The sequence below is a fragment of the Hypanus sabinus genome, chromosome 23 (genome assembly GCF_030144855.1).
Source record: "Hypanus sabinus isolate sHypSab1 chromosome 23, sHypSab1.hap1, whole genome shotgun sequence".
In the NCBI taxonomy this organism is placed as follows: Eukaryota; Metazoa; Chordata; class Chondrichthyes; order Myliobatiformes; family Dasyatidae; genus Hypanus; species Hypanus sabinus.
The window spans coordinates 61,672,067-61,681,212 of NC_082728.1; positions in this window are offsets into that span (position 1 = coordinate 61,672,067).

A 9,146-nucleotide genomic window follows, 5' to 3' on the forward strand; every position below is an offset into this window, starting at 1 on the left:
CCATCATTAAGGTCCACCATCACCCAGGGCATACCCTATTATTGATTGCTACCATCAGAATGGAGATACAGAAGCCTGAAGACACACACTTAATGATTCAGGAACAACCTCTGGATGTTGAACCCATGAACACTACCTCCTTATTTTTCTATTTTTTGCACTACTTATTTAGCTATTTAACACATGCACACTTACTGTAATTCAGTTCTTTTCTATTATGTAGTGCATTGTGCCGCTGTGGCCAATTCAAACAAATTTCACAACCTATGCTGGTGATATTAAACCTGATTCTCAAGCATAAGAAAATCTGCAGATGCTGGAAATCCAAGCAACACACAAAATGCTGGAGGAACTCAGCAGGCCCTGTCCTCATCTACATCTCTTCCATTTCACGCATGCCTGCCTTCACCCCATCCTCCCACCAGGGATGGGGTTCCTCTTGCCCTCACCTACAACCCCAATAGCCACTATATCCAGCACATTATTCTCAGCCAACTTTTGCCATCTCCAATGAGATCCCACACCAAGCGTATCTTTCCCTTCCCACTTTACTCTTAATTCAAGGATCACTCCCTACACAAATCCCTTGTCCATTCATTCCTCCCCACTGATCTCCCTCCAGGTACTTATCCTTGCAAGTGGAACAAGTGTCACACCTGCCCCTACACCTCCTTCCTCTCTGCCATTCAGGGCCTGAACTAGCCCTTCCAAGTGAGCCAACACTTCACTTGTGAGCCTGTTGGGGTCATCTGCTGTATCCAGGTCAGCCTCTGTATATCAGTCAGACCTGACATTGGGAGATAATTTTGCTGAGCACCTATCCTCTGTTTGCCAGAAAAGATAAGATCTCCCAGTGACTACCCATTCCAATTCTACTTTCCATTGGCATTCTGACTCAGACATGTCAGTCCATGGCCTCCTCTACTGCCGAGATTAAGTCACATCCAGGTTGGAGGAGCAACACCTTATACAGTATTCCATCTGGATATCCTCCAGCCTGAGAGCCGAAATATCAATTTCAAAAACTTGTGGTAATTGCCCCTTCCCCGTTTCCCCTCTCACCTTGCCTGCCCATCATCTCTCCCCTTCTCGTTTTTCCATGGCCTTCTACCCTCTCCTGTTGTATTCCCCCTCCTTCATCTCTTACACCAATCAACTTCCCAGCTCTTTACTTCACCCCTTCCCGTTTCACCAAAAAACTTATACTTCTTCCTCCATTCTCCCCACCTTCTTACAATGACCTCATCTTTCTTTCCAGTCCTGATGAAGGACCTCAGCCTGAAGAGTTGACTGTTTACTCTTTTCCTTAGATGCTGCCTGGTCTGCTGAAATGGAAGCAATGTGGGTGAGGGCAGGGCCCACTGAGTACCTCCAGCATTTTGTGTGTGTTGCTTACACCTGATTCTGATTATATTTTGGGTTGCACATTTATTTTGGATGTGGTAGAAGCAAATAAGTGTACTTACGTATTCTCGCTTTGTCTTAATTTAGTTAAGAATTAAAGGTGACTGGGGAATATGTTTGTTGAATGCTAATTGTAACACTTATTTCGTTAATTTTCTTTAATTATGTTAGTTATTATTTTGCTAACTTCACTTAGTTAAGTTATTTTTCTATAAGATCATTCGTTTTTGCTGGGTTCATAATAAAGGATCAAATGTGGCTTGGGTTTTCATTATTCTATAATCGCGTCATACAGTGTCAACTCCCATACTCAGGCTCTCAGTGGTTTTGGGTTGTTTTCAAGTAACTGTTCATATACTCTCCAATGCATTCCCAACAGTTTCTACTACCACCACCTCTCCCCTCCGTCCGTGCTTTACCGTCAGAATTTACAGTGCCCAATTACCCTATCACTCCACATATCTTCAGGATGCGGGGGGAAGCCCCATATTTACTGGAAGGCATACTCACTCACTCCTGGTCTTTTGATATAACAGCTCTACCAGCCAATCTGAAGGACACCGAAGAGCAGGTATTGGTCTGCAATCAGTAAGATAACTGCCTGCCTATGGTGCCCTCTGTACTCATAATTAACTGCATGTACTCTGAAATGAATGATTGATGATCTGTTGGAGAGTAGGTAAAGGTTGGGAGTGCAAATGGTTAAGTAAACAGAAAAGGACTGTGGAACAATATAAAGAGGGCAGCACTCAGCATGTATGTTTCTCACTGGTCAGTGCGATTCAAATGAGCCATGTTATTTTATAAATAAAATTTCAACTTTACAGTTTTTGGTTAGTTCTTGATGTTTAATCATTTAAAAAGGATTGGGTATTTTAATATTTCAAAATGGCATATATTTTGATTTGTAACTTCAGGAATACAGTAAAACTCAATCCACTAGTGGCCTATTTGGAAATTAGCATCTAAATTAATTAATTTAGCAATACAGAGCAAAGTCAGCCATTCTGGCCTTTCCAGCCGTGCTGATCAACTGCAACCTAATCACCAGACAATTTACAATCACCTTTTAACCTACCTGCTATGTCTTTGACTATGGGAGGAAACTGGAGCACCCAGTGGAGTATGTATTATTAAACTTGATTATCAATTTAGGTGTTATCCTAAATAATAGTCTTCAACTGCTGAATGCAATATTACTTACATATGTTCTCCCCTGACTTATCCCATCATTGACCAGGTGCATTCTATTACAATTTTAAAAGAAGTCATTAATCTAGGCACAAAATCCAAACACAAAAAGCAGCATTCCTGAAATGGTGTTTAAAATAAATTGACATTTTGTTGTCACTAAAGATGCAAAATCCAAGCTCTACTTATGAACTAGTACCTCATTCCACAGCTCACCATCAACAATGGTTTCAAGAGGTGCACTTTAAGGAACTCTACTGTTCTCCCATATATTCTAAAATTAATGAGTTTATAGCTAACTGTTTTACAACCGTCTTTAAGAAAGTAGAAGTACTTGCATTTATAGTGTTTTGGGTGATCTAGAATTTACAAAGAATGAATTGTGTGTATTACTATTTTAATAAGAGAACCATTCTTCCACGAAAAGCTCATAGTAAATACTTGAGTAAGGCTTTTGATAAAACCCTGCATGACAGACTGATCCAGAAGATGGGAGGTGTGCTGGAAAGTGACCTAGCATTGTCTGGGTGATAGATGGTAAAGGATGAGTGATCTATTGAATGAAAGTCTGTAACAAGTGGTGTACTGTTGGAATCAAAGATGAGATTTTTGTTGTTGTTTGTAATATAGACTTGGATGAGAGTGAGGATGGCCTGATTCGTAAGTTTTCATGTGACATGAAAATAGGTGGCGTTGTTATGAGGAAGGTTGTCTAAGGGCGTCGTGGGACACAGATTAGCTGCAAAATTGAGCAGATGGAATTTAATCCAGACACATGTGATGTAATGCACTTTGCAAGGTTAAATTCTGGTAGGTCACAATGTAAATTGTAGTGACCTTAAAAGTGCTGATATACAGAGGAACATTGGGATGGAAGTCTACAGCTGGCTGAAAATGTAACACAGGTAGCAAAGAAGACATAGTACACTTGCCTTCATAGGCTGACGCATTGGATGTTATGTTGCAACCGTATAAAACATTTGCAGTATTGTGTACAGTTCTAGTTAGCACACCGTACTACAGGAAAAGATTCATCAGGTTGTTCCCTGAAATAGAGGGTGGTAGTTATAAGGAGAGATTGAATATGTTTGTTTATTTCTCACTGGAGCGTTGAGGCTGAGAGTTGATCTTATAGATGTTTACCAAATTATGACGGGTGTAGATAGGATAGCTAGACTCCCCAGCACCACCCCCCCCCCACACCCCAAAGCAGGGAAGTCTAGAAGGTAAAAGAGAAGAGCTATGAAGGGTGAGTTTTCACATGGGGTGATGGTTATCTGGGATGGAATACCAGAAGACATGGAGGCAGATACCATCACAACATTTAAATGGCATTTGAACAGGAAAGGCATAGCCGGATATGTCCCTAATGCAAGAAAATAGAATTAGCATCAATGTGCATCATGGTTGCCATGGACAAGCTGGGGTGAAAGTATCCCATTTATATGCAAAACAATTATATAAACGTCAGACACAGATTATTAGTGAACCTTTCTTTAGTTCACGTAGACGGAACACTGAACAGTTACCCTACAATCTTTTAAGAGCTGACATATTTGGCTGTGGGCTCTCAGGCTGCAGTCTATGAGCTCAAATATGTTATGTGTACAGAACCCAGAGCCCACAATGACATAACCCATGAATACTGCTCACTGAGAAATGATTACTAACCGTCCAATTCACCAAGATTTTTCTTTCTAAACATACAGTGAGGGAGAGGGGAAATGGCAAGAACCGAATAAAAGCAGTCATAGGTATAATTATTAAAGCAGGGGGCGAACTACACAGCCTGGAGGTGTACCTGTGGCTAATGGTAAGTGCCAAGGAGATGTCTTTGCCAATCTGTAGTAACAGATGTTTGTCAGTGATGAAATTGAGTATCCAATTACACAGGGTGGTATTGAGGCCTAGGTCTTGGAGCTTAGTGGTGAGTTTTGAGAGGGTGATTGTGTTGAATGCTAGGTTGTGGTTAATGAAGAGTACTCTGATGTCCAGGTGCTTAAGAGCTGAGTGAAATGGTATCTGCATTGACCTGTTGTGATGGTAGACAAATTGGAACGAATCCAGGACACTCCTTAGGCAGGAATTATAATGCTTCACAATCAACTTCTTGAGGCACTTTATTACAGTGGAGAGTAAGTGCTACTGGACATTAGTTAGTGAGGTGGGTTAATATGTTCTTCTTGACGATTGGTGTGATTGATGTCTGCTTGAAGCAGGTGGGTACCTCAGACTGTCAAAGTGAAAGGCCAAAGATCCAGCCAGTTGATTAGCGCAGATCTTCAGTACTCGACCATTTGTGCTGTCTGGGCTGGACGCCTTCTGTGGGTTCATCCTCCTGAAGGATGCTTTTACATCAGACCCAGCGCCTGAAATCAAAGGGGTTTGTGAAGGTGCCTCCATCAGTCACAGTAGCAGAAAAGGCAGCGAGCTCATCCTTGCTGCCATTGCTTGCATTTGCTTTGTAGGAGGTGATGCTATTTAACCCTTGCCGTAGTTGTCGAGCACCCCTTGTGATTCAAGTTTAGTAAGGAATTGCCACTTTGCACATGAGGTGGCTTCCTGGAGGGCATATGTAGACGACTCGTGCTTTCCTGGGTTGCCCATCCTGAACGCCCTCAGCAGATTTCAAGAATCTTGGATCACCCAGGGCTATCGGTTGTGTTACAATACATGTCCAGCAACAACCCTAACCCTAACCCTAACCCAATGAATATAGAATTGAGTCAGGATTTATAAACAAATAAACATTTATTAAACTCTGCTCAACAAAAACAAAAACTAAACAAACGACTAACTTAACCGGAAGTTAACTTCTAAATGGCAACTCTGGAACAGTTCTTAAAGCGGTAAATGCAAACACAGTCTTAAAGTGGTAAATGTGAAAGTCCAAGTGATTTATACAGTCAATTAGGAGAGACATTCCTGAAGTAATGAATTCCTTGATGGCGTGACATTACTGCTAATCCCAACCGAGATATGCCTTGCCTGAAGGATTCACGACGGAGGAAATAAAAACGGCTTAAAAGAACTGACCATTTTCTTGGTGAATAAACACTGCACAACCCTTTCTACTCTTACAGGTAGGGGTTATCACAGATGCAGGTAACTAATTCCTGAATGAAGTTTTATACCTGTTGAAAATGTCATCACGTGACCCACACTAGCGGGAAATTACATCACCCCACCATCACAAGACCATTACATGATGTTCACCAGATACTCAAATACATCATGGTCGTAAGACAGTCACAAGATACCCCCGGGGTATGTAAGAGTTGGGAAAGACTCTAAGTCAGTGGTTCCCAACCTTTTGTATGTAAAGGGGTTTTTTTTTTCCTTTGTTACTGTTGGGAAAGGGTTTCCTTTTATTAACTAGCAGGAATGCTAATTTACTGATAACGAGAATGGTATTCCTTTGTAAACCAAATGGGGATTAATGTTCTTTCTTCTGAGTCTGTAAGCTTTTGTTGACGGGCTCTTGGGCAGATCGGCGCAAGGGGGTCGAGAGAGAGGACGCAATGTTGTAAGCTGGGCGAGGAACGGATCCCAAAGGGGGGTCCGAGGCCGGAGGTACTCCGAGGAGGGGGGATGAAGCTAGATGTGCTTGTTTGACCACTCGGAGGGTCCTGAGCTGCGAGTCGAGGAGTTCGGAGGGGATCGAATGGTGGCCAGAAGACTTCAGTAATTGAGCTCCAATGGTTGTGCACGAAGTGGTTTGGATTTTGATAAGTTTGGCGCCTTTTCTTTATTTTTTCTCTTCATATATACTGTATCGATATTAATCACTTAGTTATAGTAACGTTTATAAATTGTACTCATTTAATCGCATATGGTGTACTGTCTGGTTTTGGGCGAGGCGGGGACATCACACAGCATCCACACCAGCTGATTACCCAGTTTGGCGGGGCTGAAGGCTGCTCCCCCTAGACGAGAACGAGCTGAGTGAGCCTGAGGCGACCCAGGGAGTTACATTGTGGGGTGCTCGTCCGGGGTTGATTTCTGTGGAAGCTGTGTGATCACCCTCTTCAAATTGTGTCTGCGGCGAAGAGCTGGTGTGCCTTTGTGGGTGTGCGATTGCTGGTTATCGCTGCGTGTGTGTTGGGTGGGGTGGTTGCTGTTGGCTGACGAAATGGTGGTGGGACCATGGGTTGTCCGTACTGTTTGGAGAGTGAGGAGTGACAGGTTGGGATGTTTCAGCAGTGGTGAGCTCCGCCCGGTTGTTGGAATAATGTCCAGCCCTAAAGGGGCGGAGGCGTGGGCGAAGCGGACCCCTCAGTTGTTGGGTGAGTGGCAATGCTTGGCTGAGGGAAAGCGACAGGGACGGGTTAAAAGTTTGAGTCGGCGGGCTGGTGACTTTGTTAGAACTGTCGGGCGCAATTACCTCGAAGTGACCGCTGCCAGTTCTGGGAAAGTGTGGGAAAATGCGTGTGGTTCGACTGGAAGTCAAATGCCGCAGCTGGGGGGCTTATCATATCCGTGGCAGGAGATTGGTGGGAAGTTTTTAGGGTATCCCTTTTGCCTAGGGGGGCAGATAAATTGCTTGTAGTGCCAAGGGGATCTGTCAAGGGGATCAGTTGTTCCGTTGATTCGAGAGGTGTCGGGAAACTTAGAGGAGGCCCAGTGGGGGAACGGCTTGGGGTCTCTGGGGGAGCACGTTCCCAGCAATGTACCAAGGAACTCCCGAAAGGAACAGACCCTATTCCTGAAGGCTTAGAGGGGCCATGCGCACAGGTGTTTTTACGGATGGATGGAAGTCAAGTTAAAGCCATCCTCGGCACCGGGGCGCCGGTTAAGTTGCTGTACAGTTTGTTTCATAACCGTTATTGGAAGCATTTACCCTTGACGACATTGAGGACACTGGAGATTCGGGGTACCAGTGCCGGTGATTATCCAGACGACGGTTGTTGGTCAGTGAAAATGGAGTTCTTAGAGGCAAATATGGAGGTTCATGAATCGTTAATGCTGATGTGTCCGGACCCTGTTGAGACGGGCAGCGTTTCTGTTCTAGAGAGAACCAATATCCTGCTGGTGTGCTTGGGGGCCTGCCCGGAGGAGGCGGGTGAGTTCTGTTTGGAGGCATTGTCGATGCACCCAGAGTTTCGAGCTGCTTGTGCGGACGTGTGTAGCAGCATTGGGCCGATACCGAATTCAAACAAGAGCCAGTGGTGGTACGGCCTGGGGGAAGTATCTGAGGGTGAGACCCTCTTCGTGGACGCTGCGAAATACCACAAGGGAGGGGAGTTGACTGCTGAAGACACCTCGGAGAGAGAGAGGTTGCGGCGACTGGCCCCTGAAGCCGTGGAAGATGTAGGCAGCGTGTGTGTGGATTGTATTGCGTTGAAGAGGCGCACTGTCTGTGACCAGAATATGGCCCTGAGGGCCGGAGAGGCGATGGCCTGTCTGAGTGGTGTGAAGTGGTTTAAGGTGCTGGATCTGAGGAGTGGATGTTGCCAGATCCCGATGAGTGGGGCCGACAAGGAGAAGACGGCCGTTATAAATTCCCTAGGAGTCTTCGGGTCCGAAAAGATGCCACAGGGCATATCTGGAGCCCTTGCAACCTTCCTGCGGGGCAGGTGGAAGACCATAGGGGATGTGGAGGCGTTTGGAGTTTTGGTGTGTGTGGATGATCTCTTGGTGTTTGGATTTGCCTCAGGAGAATATGAAGTGAGGTCGTTGCAGGAGCAGCTGAGAACTACCGAGTTAAAGTGTTTTCGGGACATGTGCCAGGGCTGGCGAAGGTCGCAGCTCGTGAGTGACTGTCTCTACGGAACCAAGTTTGAAATTAAGACGGAGAGACTGGAGAAAGCGATCTGGAACCAGTCGGAAGACTTACAAGTTGGAGAGAATGAAGAAAGTTGTCTGACAGAGGGCAATAGCAAACTGAGAACCCGGAGAGGGGAGTTTGCGGAGGTGAAGAAATTACAGATGAATCTCAGAAGAGAGAAGCGGAAGCTTGAAGGGAACCTGAAGATGACCATCGACAGTTCAAAAGAAGTACAAAACCTGAAAGTTGATCTGGAAGAAGTCATGAGGAAGAAAAAGCTGGAGAGAAGTGCAGTGAATACTGAACAGGAGGTTGAAGAGACTGCGGGAGCAGTGCAGGCCACGTGTTTCCGTTTGGAGAAGATCAAACAGCAGCTACCGATCACAGGAATGAGGAAGAATACAGATTCGATGGATGATGTGCTGGATGTGTGGTACATGCTGCTTTTTGCTGACTTTCCCTCGATTGTGGAAGAGACCTTTGGCCCTTCTCCCATTGAGTCAGGTGTAGCGGGGAGGGTTAGCTGTGTGCAGTGTGGGGCATGAGTGAGAGGTTGAGAGAGGAGTTGGTAGTGGGCCCAAGGTATCCCCAGTTGTGTCCGAGCCTGAAGGGTTTAGGTGAGGGGGTACGGAGGTCTCAGAAGGGTTAGGGAACTTCCAGATAGTTGGCCTAAGTAGCGCCTGAGGAACAGGGCGTGAGGGTTACTGTGTGGGGAGGAGATGTCACTGTTTGTGCTTGGGTTACGGTGTGTTGGCAGGAAAGGTGGCGAGTTATTTAGTAGTCA